At 45.5% G+C, this 20,806-nt stretch overlaps 1 long non-coding RNA gene across 8 annotated transcripts in view; it reads right to left on the minus strand.

Moving 5' to 3' along the window:
* Window positions 1-20,806, minus strand: part of LOC110344758 (uncharacterized) — a 211,954-nt gene that overhangs the window by 49,670 nt on the left and 141,478 nt on the right. For 6 of the 8 annotated variants that reach the window (XR_015443044.1, XR_015443041.1, XR_015443040.1 and 3 more), the window contains exons 2-3: window positions 16,601-16,682; window positions 4,309-4,868 (exon numbers count right to left, since the gene is read on the minus strand). This is a non-coding gene — a long non-coding RNA (uncharacterized LOC110344758). Of the gene's footprint in view, window positions 1-4,308; window positions 4,869-16,600; window positions 16,683-18,078; window positions 20,599-20,806 lie in introns of those variants that run through there. The other 2 variants (XR_015443042.1, XR_015443043.1) reach the window with 2 other exon arrangements.

A 20,806-nucleotide genomic window follows, 5' to 3' on the forward strand; every position in this document is an offset into this window, starting at 1 on the left:
ATTTACAGCATGAGTTGTTCTATATTACCTCGGAATTATAGGAATTATGCACCCTAATGCCTAATGGAATTAAATGGGAATCTATGTTTTTCTCAATAAGTCTGTTAAATAAACAAATGGAGTTATGCTGTCTTTGTGATTTCCTATGTTTTTGCAATTTTTCAAATTAAAGGCACATAGGTGATAGGCGAATGAATGAAAGCAGAAGAAAGTCATTTTTCAGGTTTGTGGGGTGCACTTCACCTCTTTGAACCTGGCTGCACTTTCCCCAAGAGCAGACACAGCCTCGCTGGCCAGAGTCTTCCTCCTCCTGCTTCTCCTCTTCCTCTTCCTTCTCCTCTCCATTAACTCTTCTTTCTGTTTTCATTAAGCATGGGTTCCTCTTTCTCCAATGTCTACATATCAACTACATTTGGAATTCACCTATATTTACTACCTTAATGTGAACCCCCTCTTTTTTGCAAGGAAGAATCTTCATGGGCCATATATCCAAATGTCACATTTCAAAACATGTTGAAAACTAAAGAGTCTAAGTCCTAAGCTTCAAAGCTCAGACTTGTAATGGATATTCTGACTGATAACCCTTAATTAAGGTCTTTAAATATACACAGTCTCTTATTGGAGTCGGGCTTTCAGAAGAAAACTCCTGCCTAACAGATTGAAAACATGGACAGTAGGGTGTAATTCCCTGAGCTGCAGGGAGCTACAGATCAGAGGGAATGAGAGAGAAACTCTAAGGATGCTTTGAGTATGAATTTTATCCTTCACAGATGTTATCAAAACTGAAAGAGGTGACAGAGCCAGCACAAGAAGAAGCAAATGCTCTGGGCTGACACACAGTTTATTTGCTGGGATTTGGAGCGATTTGAAAGGAAAGATAGCAGAGGAATAATAGCTTTATGCACACAGGCTGGTGAGTGGGAGGCCAGAAACAGGGAAGCCCCACTGATCACACTTCAGTGACTCAAGAGTGACAGACACCATGGGAACCCAGCTACCCCACATTCCCCAAGCCCAGCGTCAATGCTGCCCCTCCTCAGTGTGCCAGCAACAGGATGTGCTGTGACCAAGGTGCTACCATAAATAGAGGTCACTCTCTTCCACTAAACTTCTTAACAGTACAGGATTTGAGTGCCAGCTGCACACCACGATGAGATGAGCCTTTCTATATTCCCACCACATACATGGTCAGCCAACAAGAATGGCAAATTGCTGTTTCTGATACCACAGCCCATTTGACAGAAAGAGTCAGCCTGAAGTTTAGTTTAGTGACCAGGTGGGCAGGAAATTTAGGATGAAACCACCAAAACAACCACATTGAAGTGGACCTAAATCAGTCCAGTCTAGTTCTTTTTTTGATACTGGGGATCGAACTTGGGTCCTTGCACTTGTGCTGCATGGAAGCGAAACCACTGAGCTAAATCCCCGGCCCTAGTCCAGTCTAGTTCTATGTGAATCTCACATAAACAGAAAACAATCTTTTACATGCAGGACATGCTTATACTAAGAAATGATCTGCTGTTTATCTCAAATTTGAATTTACCTGGGAATCCTATATTTTATTTGCCATATCTACCAAATGGATCCTCCTCCCTGAACCTCATTTTCCTAGTTCATTTCCATCTTCGTAGCAATGCCTGTCTCACAGGGTGGCTGAAGATCCACTGAGATGCTGTCGACTCCATACAATGCTCACACACTGTTGACTATCACGGGTTGTGATCATGATAAATTGAGCTCTTAATTATTCTTCTCCTTCCCCACTGTCTTTGTCTGCCTTTTAGCCATTTCTAAATGCTAAACGTTTCATAAAGGTCATTGTATGTTTCCTTCATGGTGGAACATTTCTTTTCTCGACTTGGAAATCACAACACTGGGGGTCAGATGTAGAGAAAGAAGGTGAGATTTAAAAGTGACAGCTGGTTTTACCATAAACAGCTGTAGAATTTAGTCCAATACTTTTTCTCTAACTAGTGACAGGATCATTTGGCTTTCTCCTTTCCTGTTAAAATGATGACTTTTGGGGGTGGACCTTCCAGTGCTGAACCAACACTGCCATCCCTATAATAAAACCACTTTCTACATCCTGCCAGGTCTGACTTCTAATAGTTTGTTTTGTTAAACAAATTTCTATCTATGTTCATACTTTTTTCTTCTATTATCTTTATCCAGTTTTAGGATTAGCACAATGTTGATTTCCTAAAGTGAGAGGAAAAGTGTTCCTTCTTTTCTCTGCTTTAAATGTTTAATATAATTTATTAGTTAAAATGTATATGAGCCTGCTGTTGTCATATAGGTAGGTTTTCAAGCTAGGAAAATACTTTCTTTAATAGGTGTTATTCAAATTTTATATTTCCTCCAGAGTTAGTTTCATTAGTTTGTCTTCCAAGGTACTTCTTAGAAGTTGTCAAATTTATTTCAAAACAGATTTTTGTAATATGCTTTCTACACCCTTTTAAATTCTGTAAAAATCTGTGGTAATGTCTCCTAGATCTTAATATTATAATTTTAAAAATGTATAAATGATATTGTGTAACAGGAAGAAAAGGTCTAAAAGAGCAGGGGAATTGGGAGGGGTAGGGGAAGGGAGAAAGGGAAAGGAAAAAATATGAGAAGAGGAAAAAAATGGAAACAAAGTCTTTGCAAATGGGGAAGGGTGGAGGGGGTGAAGGTAGGGCAAGGGAAGGGGACAAAAATGAGAACCAAGAGACTCATGTAATGGTACAAGATCCCAATGATGAATGTAACTGTATTTTATACCTAAAATGGACCAATAAACTTAATGGGGAAAAAAAAGATTTTTGTAATATGCTTTCTATATCCTTTTAAATTCTGTAAAATCTGTGGTAATGTCTCCTAGATCTTGATACTGTAATTTTAAAAATGTATAATTGCTATTATGTAATAGGAAGAAAAGGTCTAAAGGAGTAGGGTAAGTGGGAGGGGTAGGGGAAAGGAAAGAAGGGAAAAGAAAAAAATGGAAATAAAGTCATTGCAAATAGGGAAGGGTGGAGGGGGTGAAGGGAGGGCAGGGGAAGGGGAAACAAATAAGAACCAAGAGACTCATGTATGATGAATGTAACTCTATTTTATACCTAAAATGTACCAATAAACTTAATGGGGGAAAAGAAGTGACAGCTGGGCCTCCTCAGTCTCAAGGCTTATCTGCTGACGCTGTTCTCCCCCCAACACCACAGTTCTCTGTGGCCGTCAGACAGTATCTTTTATTTCTCAGCCAGAAGATAACGACCAGGGTTTGCACAATATGTCTCTAATCTAGCCACTTGCTTTTGAAAGGGAAATATTGCCAACTTCAGAGATCTGCTCGGAGGTAGAAATAGACACTGAGTTCCATCCGTCCACTCACCCCGCACACTTTTTTGGCCAGGGAGGTCCCATTAACCACAGCCAGCAAATGCTCACTTCAGAACAGCTCCCACCACATCTGTATGCCATTCTGCTGTGTCCAACATAACGTCTAACTGCATATGTGCATCAATAATCTTTTATTGTGTCATAATGTATTTTAGTGTGTGGATAGCTATTATCTTTTAGAGGCCCCCATTTAGATTTATGGAGCAAAAGAGAAAAGTTTTTTAAAAATGTAATCTAATTAATCTGAGTGCATTTGTATGCCTATTAAAATTCACCTGTCCGGGATTTGCCATTTATCATGATTACAAGAGAACAGCCATGCTGAGAAAGGGGATGCCTCTTCATTTAATAAGAAATGATGATTTATTATCCAGGATACTTTTAGTAAGGGTCTAGATCTAATGGACAGGTCTGTGTGACAAACTCTCCATGCATACTGTAAAACTAGACATGTCCCTTCATGTTGGGCACCTCCCAGTGATGCTCTGAGACATGCTTATGTGCTGAGGACCCTACAGAGCCCCAGCAGGGAAAGGGAAACCGTCTTTCAGGTGGTTGGTAAGTGGGCAATCCCTCCTTGATTACAGATGACAAGGCCACTGGTACACGGAGTCTGACCTCACTGGGAGACGGTGTAGGAAAGGTGGTCCTATGGAGTCCTCAGTACCCCATGGGTAGTACCCCTTGCTCTGGGAAGGAAGTTTTCTCCTCTGTAAGCACAAGCAGTAGGAACTTGACCTGGGGCCACCTTCTTGTACTAAAACTAAAAAGCAACTTCCCTATTCAACTAGACCTAAGAAGAGCAATGCTCATCTATAAGTCTTCATACCCCCAATAACTGGCCAACAGGAGCTTGATATTAAATTGAGCAAAGCTAACAAGAAAACCCCAGGAGAGGAGGCACTGAGCCCCTGAGGAGTCCCTGAGATGCACCTGAAAAGCACAGCCAAAGGCTGAGCCCCCCTGGCAAACAGCAGAGTTGGAGCATTCAGTGGAATTATCCTGGAACATATTCCATTCCCCTTCCTTCCGCCTCTTGGGGGACATGGCCTATGTCCCTAGAATGAGGGCTTTTTGGTCTGTTTGGGGCTGAAGTTGATTACGTGTAACTTTGTCTTCTGGGAGTTCCTTGGCACTGGGGTCCATGCTGCCACTGAGGATGAGAGATCTCCCACTAAACAGCTTGAGTGTCCAGTCAGATAGCAACACCACATCCAGCAGGAGTCCACTGTGCGGAAGAACAGGACCTGGAGTGAACCCCTGGGACAAGCTCTTCCTATATTTTCTTGGTTTTTTATTTGTTTGTTTGTGACACCGGGGATTGAACCCAGAGCCTTCAACTGAGCTACAATTCCAGGCCCCTCTTTTTTCTTTTTTTTTTGAGATAGGGTCTCACAAAGTCACTAAGTTTCCCAGGCTGGGCTCAAGCTTGCGATTCTTTGGAATGCTGGGGCTAGAGACACGTGTCACCATGCCGGACTTCCATGTTTCAGCTGAAAAGAAAGAGAGAATAAACAGTACAGACAGCTCAGAACACCAAGTGAACCAAATGACGTCACAATCTATACTTCTCAATGTAATGGAGACCCAGGAGTTCCTGCAGAGAGAGCCTACTGTGTAGGAAAGCTTCATGGAGGAGAGGGCACCACAAATGAGCCCCAAAGAGTGAGTCACACCTGAGCACTGGTGATCATGACTTTGCAATCCAAGCACAGCACCTTCGCTGAGCTAATGAACGTCCTCGGAACAAGTCAGTGTGCAAAGAGGTCATGGGACCTGTGACTTCACCTGGGATCCCCACAGTAGAGCCTGCAACAGGGATTTCTAAGCAAGATGTGGATCATGAGATGATCCTAGCAATCACAGACAACAGAGTGGGGAGTGAGGCAGGGAAGCAAAGGCAGCCAATGGGGGGTGCCTTAGTGAGCTGGCTGCTGTTGTGGGCAACCGGAGCTCAGTCCTCCTGGGCACCTCTGGGAGACTGCAGATCACACCTCAGGACAGTTCCACAGAGGGGGCAAAGATGCTGGGGTGTTTATCCACCAACATCTGCTGGGATTGGGACTGGGATTGGCTGCCTTGAGACCACAGAATGGTCTCAGATGGAGAATCCTGGTGCTTGCTGTCAGAGCTATGGTATATGTGAATGGCCATACCAAAGAGGATGTAGGAGGGGCAGTGACAGCATCTGCTACCACAGGAGAGAGCATATGGGACAATCAAAGAAGCCCTTCTAATGAGGAAGAGCAGGTAGGACTTAGCTCACTGAGGGCAGTGGGGTGAAATGTCGCTGTGCCACGTAAGAAGCACCCGTAGCTAGACCCATAGGTTTGCTAGGCATCCCACAAAATCAACAGATCCCCCAAAAGTTTCAATGGGCAAACTGATGATGACATAGTTATACAAAGCACAGTTCTGTGACAAGTTGACCAGGGAGATTTGAGTGGCCCTGGATCGGAAGTGTTACCAGGGTGTGGAAGGGAGAGGGGGAGAGGTGTCATCATCTACCAGTATCAATTACCTGACATCTAGTCCTGCCTGGCCTCTCATAATTTCAGGATCCTAGAGCAGGAAGAGAAGGTGGTTGGGGAAGTAGTGCATGAAATGGGGAAAGTACTTCAGTAACCTAGAAATAGAAGCAGATAAGAAGTATCGTGTTGACTGGCCACAAGCCTGCGGCACATCTATGGACAAAAGGAAGCAGCAAAGCTTCAGAAGGCAACCATGGCAGTGATTCTCCACCCACCCATCCAAGTTGAGTCATTTTGTTATGGTCTGATTCATCCCAGAATTCATTAAGTCACTGAAACACCCACCAGTCTCTAATAGGTAATTAACATTTATTTACAAAATAAATTCTTTTTAAAATGTTCAATAGCCAATCAAATTGGCTCTCTGACCTTATAAGATCAAATAAGATTTGACTAAATTTAACCATTTAATTTTCTTCTGAGCTCTGTTTCCCAAAGTCTATGTTTTTACCACGGACAGGTAAAGTTGATACCAAAGATTTCGTGAACTCAAGAATCAAGGTTCTTTGTACCACCAATCAGAGTTAGACTTACCTCTGCATCTTTGACAGTTGACTAATCCTGGATCCCTGACATAAAATCTACACATTCTTGTAGAAATTCAGCATGCTTACACTTGTTGGCAGGACTATGCCTGAACCAAGGCGATGCTTCTTGCTCCTAATCAAAGGACTACTTCTGACCATTGTTTTTTGAGCAGCTCTTCTTCTTCTTTAGCATGGATCCTGGGGCCCAATGGTAAATATTTGTGACCTTAAATTGAGAACTAGCTCAATAGTCCAAATGTATTTCTGACTCGCTTCAAAGAGTCAGGAGCTACTCAGTCCCTTTATGTACCACTCTATCAAAACTGGCACCTCCAGTCCTCCTCATAAACCATGGACCTGAGATGGCAGGAAAGCCTCTGTTTGCCACATCCTGTCCCCCACATCAGAGAGATGCCAGTAGGATGAATGCAGGTTTTACCAAAGGAAGGTCTTAAGAAAGTCAAATGCCATCATTATTAATTCCCTGCTGTTTGGCTGGGATGGAAGCCACTAGTACACCGATGGGAGCGGCTTCACTCCAAATAAATAAACACATGTCCTTTGGGCAGATGTCAGGTCAGCTCTGGCTGTTAACTGATGGCCCCTCACCACAGTGGCAGACACAGCACAGGGAGGCGAGGTGACACTGGCAGCCCAGACGGAGTCTTCTGCTTCATTGCAACAAGCAGTCTGGAACCTTGGCCACGCTTGAAAATCCATCTCTTTGAGCTGATGCAGACAGCTTAATGAAGCAATATTTATGGAACTGATACCACAGGGGACGGTTGCTCCTTTTCTCCATCTTCTATTTTTAATATTTGATCTGGCAAACATATTATTAAAGGAATATTTCAAATCTGATTACTCTACTGTTAGACTGTGTGTTTTATTCATACACACTGAGTGTCAGGGGAAATTATACTGACCAGTTTGGAGCTTTATTATGTCATTCTTTCAAACAGCCCTTTGCTCTGAGTATAATTACCATTCACATGCAAGACTGGGCTCTCAGCTAATCTCAGCCACCTCGCCTTAATTACAGTGGCCTCCTCCTTCTTCTCCAGTCTCCTCGAGACCCATCCCAACTCTCTCTGAGGATCAGGAACTTGCTTTGGGAGAAGTAGTCTCTCTGGGTGTCTTCACAATTGTGTTGTTGTTGTTGTTTTGCCTTGTCTATCACTGAGGTGTTTTTGAGCTGCAGTTTTCCCTATACAACACTGTTTAAAAAGTGAACAGATCACCTTGGAGCGGCCTATCCTTGGCTATGAGCTCTGGTCCAGCCATAGCATGGAGTTCACTCTGCTGGAGTCCACAAGTCTTTTGAGTCTGCTTTTCCTTAGCTAGAAGATAGCTCTACCTTGAACCACCCAATAAAGCTATCCTGCCTCAGGTTGGGCAACTGGCCCTATTTCTAACTTGGCTTTTAACAGGTCAGAGGAAGGCTTTGAGTCCCTAAGCAAGGGGGCTACAATCATGCAGATGGGTAAAACATGGCCCCAGCAAGCCAGACATGACTCAAGGTTGATGGGGCACAGAGCTCAGGGTGCAGGTTCATCTCTGTAACACACTGCAAGATGCGGCCTCACTCAGCACCAATCTGAACCTCGCAAATTCAGTGATTTTTTGTTTGTTTGTTTTGGCACGGGGGATCGACCTTGGGACCTTGTGCTTGCGAGGCAGGCGGCAGAAACACTGAGCTAAATCCTCAGCCTAAATTCAGTGATTTTTGCCAATTATTTGCTGTTTGCTGTTTCTATAAGGGCCATTTCAAGCACTAGTCATCATCACAACTCCTTGGCTCTTCCATTACAACACCAAAGCAGCCATTGTTCATATGTGCACTAACAAGCATGATTGTGTTCCAATAAAACTTTATGCTAAAACAAAAAAACAGTCAGTGGGTCAGATTCTGGTTTTAGACTTTCCCTTGAATTAGGCATATTTTTGTAACAAATCTCAAATATTTAGCTTGTTAAAGTTCGATGCAAAATTTGTCAGTTAATATATTTTTCCCTACAATACTAAAAACACTTTAGGGTCAAACATTTTTTAAGTTCCTTTATATTTCACCTGAATCCTTTTGAGAATGCCAGGTCAGATGACTAAAGGTAAACCTGAAACATCCAGTGGCCTTGAGTACATGGTTCTTTTAAGGTGTAGTTTTGGCAGGGAGGGGGGATTATTGGGGATTGAACTCTGGGCCTTTTGCAGAGCGCATCACCAGTCCTTTTTCACTTTTTAACTCTGAGACAGGGAATCACTAAGTCACTAAGTTGCCCAGGCTGGTGAGACTGGAGTTCACAATCCTGCAGTTTCAGCCTTCCAGAGTGCTGGCATTATAGGCATGTGCCACCACACCCTGCTCCTCTCAAATTTTATCAGACAAAACAGTGACAAACCCTGATCCCAGGGTCTCTGCAGTCCACGCCTGGCCCCCACACTCTCTGACCCTGCGGGATTCCCAGGCCAACTTCCAGGCAACAGCAGCACTCATTCTCATTGGACAGATGCCACTGGGGCCAGGGGGGCTGCGTCTCAGGGCTCAGATGCTAACAGAAGCAGCATATGATAAACAAGTCGGCAAATAATATATATAATTATAGTAAAGATAAATTCAAGGGAGGAAAAAGTAGGCAGGGTAAAAGAACAGTGTTATAGTTTGGAGAAGGAATGTTCCCAAAAGGCTCATGTGTTGAAGCCTTGGACTTAGGTGCAGCATTGTCCACAGGTAGGGCTTTGGGAAAGTGACTGGATCATGATATCTCTCTCTCTCTCTCTCTCTCTCTCTCTCTCTCTCTCTCTTTCTCCCTTCCCACCCCATAATCTACCTCATCACAGGCCCACAAGCGACACAGCCAAGTGACCACAGACTGAAACTATGAGCTAAAAATAAATCTTTCATCCCTTTGGTTGTTTTTCTCAAGTATTTTGTCACAGCAATGGAAAGCTGACCAACACAGATAGAGAGGTCCGGGGCTCCTGGAGACATCATGGGGAGGGAGGGCATCTCTAAGGAGGTGACACTGGGTCAAGAGTGGGAGGATGGCAAAGAGTGGGCTATGCAAAGCAGAGAGGTGCAATCTGAGCAGAGGAAACAGCAGGTGCAAAAGGAGAGGTGAGACAGAGCCTGTCATGGTCAAGACACAAGCAGCAGCTAGGAGAGCAGGAGGACACAGTAGGGAGGAAGATGCCTGGAGGAGAGGCTGGAGGACCCTCTGGCCAGGGCCTAGAGTTGAGGTTGGAGACCATGCCTGCATGCCAGAGTCTTCACCAAGTCTCAGTCTGTCCACCTACACTCTCTAGCTACTGCTAACACACACTTCCCTTGTCCCCTAAAACCTGTCCTTATGCATTTCCTGAGAAGTTGTGGCATGAAATTTTAGAACATCAAACATAAGGGCACAGACCTGCTGAAGAAACCCCCCGGCTGACCCATAGTAGGCAGCATCCCCTAATGAAATCTTCAGCGAGGATGAAGTCAACGTCTCCTGTGGCACCATCTGACTTAACATGAAGTTGCCACTGGAGTGTCATTTCCACAGATTTGCATCTACTGATATTTCTGATTTCCCAACAGCTGTTATTTTACAAAATTTAAATGCAAAATGGACAATCCGCCAAAGCAGATGTTCCTGGAAATTGGATTAATTTCAAGGAGTTTGAGAAGGCTTGGAGGCTTCAGCACATTTATGAACCTAGTTGTTTTTAGGTTCCCTTGGTGTGTTTGGATGGAATTTGATTGCATTTCATCTCACTCTCTCAGCTGTAATTCCAGAAAAACTAAATGCTGCAGTAAAGAACACAGACACATTCCATCCTTAAAACAGCTCCACGAGCTGCTGCAGTGGGGCTGAGGTGTCTTGGAAACAATCCCATTTATTCACCCTAGAGTAACACCTGACAGTTAAATATAAAGTGGCAAACCCAGACTCTGACTCTCCCTGGTACAGTGCGTGAAGAGCCGGTTGTAAGGAGGAACGCTATAACAGGAAGAGGTTAGGGCTTGCATCTTTCTGGGCACAGGGAATTGAACCTCCCAAGATTCCTTCTGACCTGGTTTGCTGCCCATCTGTAAGACATGGGTGTCATGAGGGCCATGCTGCGCTGACTATGGAGAGCATCCAGGCAAAGGCCAATGTGGTCATGGTGGTCTCTACAACAGCTAAGTTCCATTTCCTTCTGCTGCTCCCCTTGTCCCTACCCACCTGTCTGCTCCATGAAGTTCTGACCTCTGAGGTCTCATTTGCCAGATCTTCCCATGGTGAGGGGTAAGGAGAGATGCAGGTGATGAGTCCTTTCTCCAAGTAGGGAGGTCACAGGGCTGCAAGAGGAGTGTGCAGGGTTGCAAGAGAGAAAAAAAGGGAGCCTCAAACTAAAGAAGGCTCTGTTGCAGCTGGAGTTTCAAAGCCTGTCCATGGCACAGGGCTGACTCCCAGATGGGGCTGTCCTTTCTCATCCCGCTCTGCCCCAAATTGGTATCTCCTGCTGCTCTCTCCTGCTATTGCACCTGATCCTACCGGAACCCTATCTGCTGCCCTCCTTGGCCAGTACCGTTTGCTCTCGGCTCCTGCCCCCTCCTTCTCAGCACCCCTCCTGTCTCTAGGCTGGTGGTGGTGGCTGCAGAGTCTGAAAGAAGGTGAACGAGGAGGATAGAATCTCTCAGGCCTCAGTTTCTACCACCAGTGCCCTCTGGCTGCCCCTCTGAGAGGGCGGTATGGCAGAGAAGTGGAGTCATACTCGGCACCCACTTTCTTCTGCAAAAATCAAATAGGTCAAAAGCAGGAAGCTGGGTGCCACCCACTCAGGCCCCCATTCCAAGCAGAAAGACCAGAGGAATGATTCAATCCTTTATGCTCTTTAGGGAGACAAGAACACCAGAAGTGTGTGTTTGTGAAGATTAATGTGTATCAACGTGACTAATAGTGTTAGCATTTACCTCTAAGGGATGATTCGTGTGTCACAATGACTTGTCCAGTGCTCATAAGGAAAGATATGAGGTATGATTGAACTATACAGTGAATGTTTAAATTTTTAAAAACTTACTGCAGTAAAAGACACATTGCCATTAATCCCCCTCAAAATACTCCCCCTTGCTTTGAACAAACATATTCATCCCATCATTCCTGCCACTTTCTCAAGCTGTTCTGGAAGTCCTCTTTCCTGGGTGTCTTTTTATCAGGAATAATCAAAAACAAGGTAAATCCTGCTTCTAAGTGCTATCTAATAGAAAAGCGGGACCATAAATACATTATGATGGGTCTTCATCCACTTAGTCACTGGATCTGGCACTGTGAAACTTCTTGTTCTTCTCAAAATGACCGTGAAAAGTAAATATTGTGAATCATTCAGGTCATGGAGGTAGCCATGACACCACAAATAAAGACCCCCATGAAAGAGGACTTCCAGAACTGCTTCAGAAAGAAGCAAGAGCATTGGGGTAAATGTGTTTGAAGTAAGAGGAAATATTTTGAGGGGGATTAATAATAATGCTTCCTTTACCGTGATTACATTTTTAAAATTTAAACATTCACCCTATTTTTCAATCACACCTCCTATTGAGAGCCCAGGTATTGTGGTAGGATATAAAGGGATTCTTTTTAGGACACTGATGGGGACAGCCAGGTAGAGAGATGAGTCAGGGCAGTTTCTGGGACCTCATGACCCTCAGTCCCTCTCTTGCACTTTCTTTCCCCTGTCCTTCCCATCACTGCTCCCCAGGGAGGAAAGGCCCAACTTTGAGCACAACAGTGTCCCCTGCCCAAGGAGCCCTGGCTGTCCTCCCTCACAGGAGGTCTCTGAGGCTCACCAGGAGATCTGTGGGCATGAGTCCACCTGATCTGCCTCCTGCAGAAACTGGGCCCTCCAAGCACACACTTTGGGATGGCCCACAGCCTACAACACGCCATTCCTTCTGGCCCTTGGGCAGGTTACCTGTCTTATCTCACCCCCTTTTATGTCTTCCATCTGGCAGGGTCAAAGGTGGTGCCACTTGCTAGGGTTCTGCAAGGATTAACTATGAGGCATGGACAGTGTGTGACAGGCCAGCCAAGATGGTTAAGGGTGGTTGCGTCAGGATTTGAGCAGCCCCTGACCTCACTGGACCCACTGAGGGCCACAGCCTGTCTCCCTAGAAGCGATAGACAGCTTGGCACACAGTAAGTGCTCATTTGGTGTCTGTTAATTGACTCCATGCAATATAATTCACATGACCAGTGCTTACCTTGGCTCTTCTACCCAGCATGCTTTTCCCCTTGGCTGGCTTCCTCTCATCCTCCAAGTTCCAACTCAATATCACTTCCTCAGAGAGGTCTTCCCAAGACAGAGATCTGCAACATCCCTGCCCACCCAAGTCTCTCTGTGTTCTATTGCTTAATTTTATTATCTTAATAACAGCACTTTCACCTAATGACTACTTCTGTAGTTTCTTGTATTTTTCTGGCATTGAACACCAGGGGAGGAATTGCCCCTGACACTTGGCGCTGAAGGATATGTCACCCCTATGATTCCTGCGTGAGTTCGTAGCCCCTATAAACACTGTTTGAGTAACCACAGGATAATTCAGTGGGAAATACAGCTAGCATGCTGACCCTCATACCAAGCATTCCTTACTTTTTGAAGATGCTAAACTAAGAGCCAGGGTACTATGCTTCCAAGTTGCCGACCTCAGTAGCTATGAGGACTCCTGAAATCTCTCCAAGGAACCAAGAGTTTCTCAGAACTGAAGAGAATGGAGGAGGCAAATCTCAGGGAAAACTAACTTTTCATGCGACAAGGGCCTCCTGGCATCTCTTTACCTGTGGCTTTATTACCTTCATTAGTCAAGGCAGGCTGAATCAAACTGCGGTAACAAATATCCCCAACACCTTCAGGTTCAAGCTGGTGGAATCTGTCTCAATATGAAGACGGGATAGAGCAGAGCATTCCTGGCTTTAAAGGTCCATCGGGACCTGACACATATGGCTTCCTCCATAGCTCATGGGCCAGAACCAGTCCTATGGCCTCACTCACCACTCACAGGAGCTGGGAGTGCAGCCCAATCAGTATTCAGGGAGCAGGAAGCCGGCCACACTTGATGAAAGTACAAATGACCACCTTCCTGTGCTTCTGTTTGCCCTGAAGAAACTAGAAAGGAAGGTAACACTGAGAACTAACTTATTAAGACCATCTGGCTGGGGATTTAGCTCAGTGGCACCACACCTGCCTGGCAAGTGCAAGGTCCTGAGTTCAATCCCTGGTACCAAAAAAAAGTGTCTGCTCTGCCTGGAGTGTTCAGAGCAGGTTTTGTGCATTAATCCCATCCTATAGCAGGAGAGGAAACCTGCTAAAAAGCAGACATTGCTCAGCAGGATCATGAATGGACATGCAGAGGACACATAACCCCAGCACTAGTGGCCTTTGCTCTCAACCACTGGACAGTGTTCCCTAGGTGATGCAGACCACAGCACTAGGACTCCATAAGGGACACTAGACATGAGGCTTAAATTCTCTGAACTTTACTTCCCCATTTGTGAGACTAGGGATTTAATTCCTGCCCTATTCACTGTCTCAGAGTCAGGAAGGAATTTTGTGAACATGCACACACAAAAAACACAACACTCAGCTGGGAGATCTCCAGGGAATCTTTCCCACCACACCCCTTGGAGGCTGAGGAGAGGTGTCCTGTAACCCATTCTATAGGCGAGAGAGGGAACCTGAGGGACAGCCTGCCTGATCCAAGGAGAACTGTGTCCCACCTCCCAATAGTGCTGTGTGGATGCCAGGATTTCAGAAGGTTAAGGGGGGTGGACATGCCATTGGAAGCTTTCTATTTTGTCAAGTCAACAGCTACTTATAATCACCACAATTTCAAGACACAAAGGGCAATGTGAGATCAGAGGAGTGGAAAAGGTATAATTTCAGAATTTTAAAAAGCACCCTTTAAATTAAGTAAGTATAGCTCTACAAAATATCACTTCTGTCTATTTTCTCCCACTTTGATGCAGGTCAGGGCAAGAATCAGCACTAACCACACACAGCCCATGAGAACCAAGGAGCAGTCTTATCATAGACTTTGGAGGCAGGGGGCTTTTGACCATGGCAAAGGGGTCCCCTTTGGCAAAGAAGGAGCTGGTGCCTAGCCATGAACAACTGTCTAAGCATAGAGATAGAGAACCAGAGGCAGGGCTCCCATATTCCTGTTTCTCACCTGGAATCACCTACACCCACCTCCCCAGAGCCACGCTGCCATTCCATCCTCACTGCAGTAGGGTGGGTTGTGGGTTGTGGTTGTAGGATAAAGATAGTCTTCATTCTCTCTCCTCTCATCTCACAGCCTCCTCCTCTGCCCCTCGGAGAAGCCACAACCCTGTTCTCCTGTAACTTGGGCTCCTGGCCCCCTGAATCTGTGGACTGGGGCATCCACAGCTGCCTCCGTGAATAGTAGGTATAGTTGTTAAAAAGAAATTCCTCAAGCTCCTTCTCCTTGTTTATCTGCTCTTGATTAAAAGGCCATAAAGAATTGATTTTCCAAAGACCTAATAACCAGGAGCGATGGACATATATGTAATTTAATGACAACCACAGAACCATCTTTCATGGCAACAGTTGTCCCTGGGGCTGCCACTCGATGACAGAGTGGAGAAATGAGCCTTGTTAGCACTATGCTATCATTTCCAATCCTAGCCTCCTGGTTGCCTCTCTGGCCAGGCTTGGGCTAGTCCTGCAAAGAAGGTATTCATGATTTCACAGTTTGAAAGAGGAATTAAGAGGGTTTAGGGTGGGTTCCCAAGAACTAGGGAGGGAGGCAGGGTTGGACTCTTTATTCAGCTGTCTTTCTACCCAGATAGTGCATTTACCAACGATTCCTGATTTAATTGGGATATTTTGGTGGCAAGTAACAGAAGCTCAGCTCAAACTGACTCAAACAATAACAGGACTGAATAAGAAAGGAGTGACCTGAGCTTCAGACAAGCTAGATATAGGGGCCTGATGGTGTGGCTGGGAATCTGTATCTCTGTTTGTAGCTTCCTCTTCATCGACTTCCTTCTTGGGGAAGGCGTGACCCTACTTCCTGGTTGAGGGCACCAACAGTACCAGGCTTAGACTCCAGCTGAGCAAATCCAGCTGCAAAGAAGACTTTCTCCTTTCTACTGCTAGCTCCAGAAGAGTTAGCTTGGTTTGTGTTGAGTGCACGCCTGGTATATTTGACACTTAGTAGGTTCCAGATCCTGTGCTGGATTCTGAAGACGTGAGTATAAAAAAGACATGCTACCTTTTTTCCAAGGATCTCACAGCCCTGCAGAAAGAAGTGTGGCAGTTAACAGACAATGTTGGGAATAACCCATGTTCAGTGGTGCTCCGTGTGAGAGGCTGGGGATTGATCATAGGGCAGAGTCTTTACAATTCATTCATTTTTTCTTTTGATCACAGAATCCTTCAAGTCTCTGGCCCAAACGTACATTCCCCAGCACAATGTTTAAGAGCTGGGTTCCAGCCGGGGATTTAGCTCGGTGGTTCCAGCACCTGGCTCATAAGCGTAAGGTCCTGAGTTCGATCCCCAGTACAAAAAAAAAATCAAAGAGCTGGGTTTCTGTAGCTTGACAGATATGCATCTGAATTCTGGCTCTGCCATGTAGGAGCTCTGGGAACTCAGAAAGTGGATCAACTACTCTGTGCATCTCCTATACAATGGGGATAGAAATAACATCGACCTAACAAGGTTATTCTGAAGACTCAGTGAGATGATGTACATGAGGCAATAACTCAGTGCCAATATGTAATAAGAGCTAAATAAATGCCTTTTGTTAGCACTTATATTCTCTGGTGGCAATCAGACTGTAGGGGTGTGAAGATCCTCTCCATGGGAGGAGGCTCCTAAATGTCCAGCTCAGGGCTGGGTTTTCCTGTGCAGGCAAAACTCCACCAAACAGTCCTGGGGGCAGAAGTTGTCACATTAGGAGTTTGATGTCTCTTGGAAATTGACTCCAAATGTCCCCGTACTAGGGAAGAGATCCAGGTAGACATGAGAACTGGAGGGGCCTGAAATGGTCCTAAAAATCAAGTTCCAACCACAGAACGTGGGGTCCTAAGCCAAGGAAGAGAAGCAAAGTGATAAGAGGTGGAAGGAATATGTTTGGAGAGGAGGTGTCACTTAGAAGAAGGGGTTCATGAAGAGTCAGGGCAGCTTACCTGAGGGGAGCTATGTGGAGACCACTGACATAGTGCCAAGTTTACTTTGCTCAGAGCTCATTATTCATCAGGGACTGCAGACCTGCAAGAGGAGGGAAAAAACCATGACACCCCAGCACATACCTCAAGAAACACTACAGACACTCAGTTTACATACCCACCAGGAACCACTTCACAGTATTTCCAAAACTAAACCCAAGTCTTTCCAGAACATGTGGAACTCTAGTTTTGCATAGCTTCTTCGCCCTCCTAAGATGCTGCTTGCAACACTCCCTGCCAACAGGATAAAATCCAGCTTTCTTAGGCTGGCATTCAAACCCCTCCATGGCATCTGTCTACAGCTTATACTCACAAGGCCTTTCAAAGCAGCATTGTTGGCCACCCCTCCATAACTCCCAACCTCTCTAATGGGGCCAGGCAGGCAGAACCTCTGGACTTAACTTCCTTTAAGGCAGCAGGGTGTTTATAGGAACAGCCAAGACAATTTTAGAGAATGTTTTAAGGTTTTGACTGAAAAACAGTTAAATGTATATAATCCCTTACTGTTAATTACCGCTTCTGTGCAGTCTGCCCTTGTGTGAGGTGTGGAGAGCAGTCACCCTGGCTGGGTCTAAGAAACAGAAACTTCCCGGGACATCTCAGAAGTATAGGGAGAAAGCAGCACAGGGACTTGGCCATAAGAACCGAGGAGAGGAAGCAGGAACAAGTCACCTGCCTCTGCTCTGCCTGTGCTTTCTCTGGGGCCTGCCTGCGCACACAGTGAAACGTGCCAGAAGCTCAAGGATACCCTCCTTCTGCTCTCAACCATGTGCTATCCTCAGAGTTAAGGCCAAGACTCTCTTTCCTGAGCTTATTACACGTGGTTGATGCTCAGCAAATGTTCTTTAAATGGATGTGAATTAAGAGAGAACCAATCTGGGAAAGACAGAGTCTTAACACCCTCTCCTCAGCTGGAGAGCCTCAAAGTTTTTACAGAACAAGTCCCTAACTATGTGGCTTAAGATCTGTCCCTGTCCTCATTCAGTGCTCAGGACAGGAAATCTGCCTTGGATCTGGGGAATTAATGCATTTGAAAGTTTCATCAGCACCAAACACCTGAGGAAAACCCTTGCAGGGGGTCTGCTAAGTATGTGCCTCATTGTCTGAGAGCAGTATCCATGCACAGATGGGACTTTGGACAGCCCAGGATACATGAATGGATCTGTTGGTCATACCTAACTGGACACTCAAGGCCACACAACAGGAAGGAATGCTTGACAAGGAGACATATATTGTTCTGGGCTAAGCCGTTCAGATCCCCCCATTTTGAGGACAGGGATGAGAGTCCCTGATCAGTTTCTTTTTGTGCTTGACCTGGGAGCCATGAAGGGCTGTCTATTTTCCATCTTGAAAATGTGGACAGAGAAGGTCAGACTGCAGTGAGAGAAGATGAAAAGAAACAGAGGAAAGAGAGAAGAGACAAGAAAGAAGGAACCCACCTACTGAGGCCAGCCAATGCCCAGCTCCACAGGTTCCCCAAGCTCCCACTGGGTCCTTCCCATTGTCCTTCTTTCTGATTAAACCAGCTTGGGAATTTTTTATCCTTTGCCCTCAATTATCCTGAAGATAAATCCCAGCCGTTTCCACTGCCCACAACAGATTCCTGGGAATAATCAACAAGACAAGAATTGAGCTTCTACCACTTGAAGCAATTCTGCAATCCATTCTTCACCTGATCTCCTGCCTGCCCAAAGACCCCAAGTTTGGCACCATGTAGGATGGGCACAGTGCGAGGTTAAACAAGATCCAGCCCTTGGCCAGCCCAGAATGAGATGCTCAAGAAAATACACTGTGTGTGTGTCACTGGCTTCTTGATTAGCACGGGACTGAGCAGTTAGCATATTTCACTGCCATTTGCACAGCACATCTGTGTGTGCTTTAGTCCAATAAACAGGCATGGTATGCTTCTTGGGCCAGTATTTCTTTTGTATTTACTGTTTTGCTTTTGCTTTTGTTTTCTTAGTTTAAAAAACTAGCTCATCAGTTTGCCTTGTGCTGATCTACTCGCAACTCCTGACATCCACTTTCCCATCCTGCCTCTTCTCCTTTAGGAGCATTTGTCATGCATCCTCTTATTGGAAGGAGAAACTCAGTGTGACAGTTTGGCCCCACTGTGATTTCTCCCCTCTGCCTGCAGCTTGGATCCCCTTATGCTCCACTGATGGCCTTTTCTTTATCTGCCAGGGGTAGCTCCAAGCAAGCTCCTCCTTGGAAAGGCAGATCTTAAAAGCATTTTCTTTCTTGCTTCCTCTATATAGTGGTTTTAAATAGTTTTTAAATACACCCAAAAATACTTTGACTTTGCCTCTTCAAAAGGTAAAGTCTAACCCTCCTCCCCAAATGTAGGCTGTACAAATGTAGGTTGTACTTAACAGCACCTCTAACAAACAGACTATGGAGAAAGTAGTGCTGTACAGTTTCCAAGGGTTCTTGAACTCAAAAGATCTAGCTTCTGCCTGGATCTTCCTCTCACCCTCCATTTCCCTCTCCCTTTCTTTCTCCCTCTCTTCTCCCTCTTCCTTTCCCTCTCCCTCTCCCTCTGCCTCTTCCTTTCTCTCAGACTGCTTGATCTGAGAAAAGCCAGCTGCCAGGTCAAGAGAACAGTCAAGCTCCCACTAACACCCAATACCACCTTGGAAGTTCATCTTCAGCCCCAGTTCCGGAGACACCCTCAGCCAGAACCACCTGACCACGCTATGGCAAATTCTTGAGCCAGACACTCTTGACTCAGGAACTCCATGGATAATAAATGGTAATGGTTGTTTTAAGCCTTTCATTTTGGGGTCACGTGTGATGCAGCAAGAAATAATTAATACAAACAGAATCTTCCATTGCAATGAGGTCTGAGTCACACATCTCTGCACACTGAAAACAAAAGCACTTCCGTTATCTCAGAATCAGCGTTAGTAGGCTACTGAGAGATAAAGTTTAACTGCATTGCTACCCGGTGACCTCATGTTTGGCCAGTGCGGTGGTCCAGCTTTGGTCTGTGTGGCCCAGCTAGATCCATACATCCACAGTCATTAGCTGACAATGTCCAGTGGGGCATGGTAGCCAAGATTGTACAAGCCTTGTCTGGGATTCATGGTTTCTTTGGGAGAAGCATGACTGAGCCCAGAGATGTCACTGTCACCAAGTCCACAAATACCCACACTGAAGCCTCTTGTTACAGACTTCCCTCTGGTGCAGGGTCAGGACCTGAGCTATGGCCTGTGCTCTGAGAACCACAGCGCCAGGATTATGGCAGCTGGGGGCTATTGTAATGCAACCTGCTGGCTTCCCCAAGGTGTGCCTGGGCCAAGGTGTATGAGGCAGCATCATTCCCTCCTGACATAGGTTCTGGATGCCAGGAGGTAGGGGAGAGTGAAAGCGATCACATTCGTGCTGAGCCCAGGCCTCCAGCCAAGAGTGCTGGAGGCAGCCCAGCCTCTCATCCTCGTGGGCAATGACATATCTATCATCTAAACACTAAGCATGGAGCCTAGCACTGCCAGGGACACCTGCCAGCACTTGATGTGCCCTTATGGGCCTCCCATTATAAGGGGACAGACATTCAAATCAATCCAGCTTAGCAAACATTGTCTGATCATCTACCGCATGTAGGACACAAGAGTAGCAGCTGGAAGAAAGAAGTTAATGTGGCTCCTGCCTTCCAAAGCACCACCTCTACTAAGTGCAGAAATGTAGAGTCATCAAGACAAAATGTGGACAAGATATAAACAGCAGTCTCTGCCTCTTCTGAGCACCCAGGAGTGGGGGCATTATGAAAGAGCCCCTCTGTAGCCTGTCTCTGAAGAAGTCATAAAGAAAGGCTTTTAATGAGGAGCAACAGCAGATATCAACGTAGAGGTGCAAAAGAGCAGATACTGAGTATTTGTGGCCATAATTTTATTGCAGCCGTAGGTTATCTAGGTCAGCTAGTACCACCAAAATGCTGTGTAACAAACAGCTCCAAACCAGCATCAGTTACAACAATAAGCATCTGTTTCTTGTTCAGAGACTTGCTGGTTGGCTGAAGCATCTCTGTATTAGATTTCATCAAAGTCAAGTCATCCACATGTCTCTCCTTCCAGGACTCAGGCTGAAGGATCAGCAGCTACCTAGAGAATACTCTTCTCAAGCACAAAGCAGAAGTAGAAGAGACCACTTTGAAGGTCTCAGGCTAAA

This window comes from Heterocephalus glaber, unplaced genomic scaffold, assembly GCF_053883595.1.
Source record: "Heterocephalus glaber isolate CG9 unplaced genomic scaffold, H.glaber_assembly_v1.0 deba00001561, whole genome shotgun sequence".
NCBI lineage: Eukaryota > Metazoa > Chordata > Mammalia > Rodentia > Bathyergidae > Heterocephalus > Heterocephalus glaber.